Consider the following 728-nt stretch of genomic DNA (forward strand, 5'->3'; position numbering starts at 1 on the left):
GGCACCCCCTTTGCACTCCCCCTGCCCTTCTCCACCCCCCTCAAGCTGCAGCCCCCATTTCTTCCCCTCGTTGCCCTCCCGCTCCCCCCACGTCCTCAAGCTACAGCCCTCTCTGCCCCCTCTCCCTCCTTGCACCCCCAGTTTGCAGCCCCCTGCACCCCGCTTCCCTCATCCCCTTGCATCCTCCACACCACCCCTGTGATGCTCCCAAGGGGGAGCACCGGACTCCCCACCCTTTGCCAAAGCAGGTGCCCACCGGGCTCTGGCTTCACCCCATTGGAGCGGCACCCCTAGGGGAGACCATCTTCACAGCACTGCCAGGTGTCGTCAGGCCAGGGGTGAGGTGTGGAGGGGGTGTGCAGGTGATGGAGGCGCAGGTACTTGTATCTGCGAGCAAGTGAGCGAGGTCCCCCTGTTCCTGCGTGCGTGTGGCTCTGCGGAGCTGGCGGCACCTCCCTTCTTCCCAGGGACGCTTGCTGCCGGGGCTCTGCGGCGTGCGGAGGCTGCTTGCGCCCTGCCTGCCCTGCAAGGGTGTCTCGGGGTCCGGGGGTGCAACCCCTTCACCCCAAGTGGGAGCAGGTGCGTCTGGTGGCTTGCTTGGCCTATATGGGTCCTGGTTGGGGATGCGTTTTAATTGCCTTGTACAGTGGAGTGTGCCTGGAGACAAAAGAGCCGATGAGAAATCAGAGAGGACTGGCAAACTCTGGAGTGGCTGGAGAAATGCTTTG

Source organism: Charadrius vociferus, unplaced genomic scaffold (genome assembly GCF_000708025.1).
Source record: "Charadrius vociferus isolate BGI_N301 unplaced genomic scaffold, ASM70802v2 scaffold467, whole genome shotgun sequence".
Taxonomy (NCBI): domain Eukaryota; kingdom Metazoa; phylum Chordata; class Aves; order Charadriiformes; family Charadriidae; genus Charadrius; species Charadrius vociferus.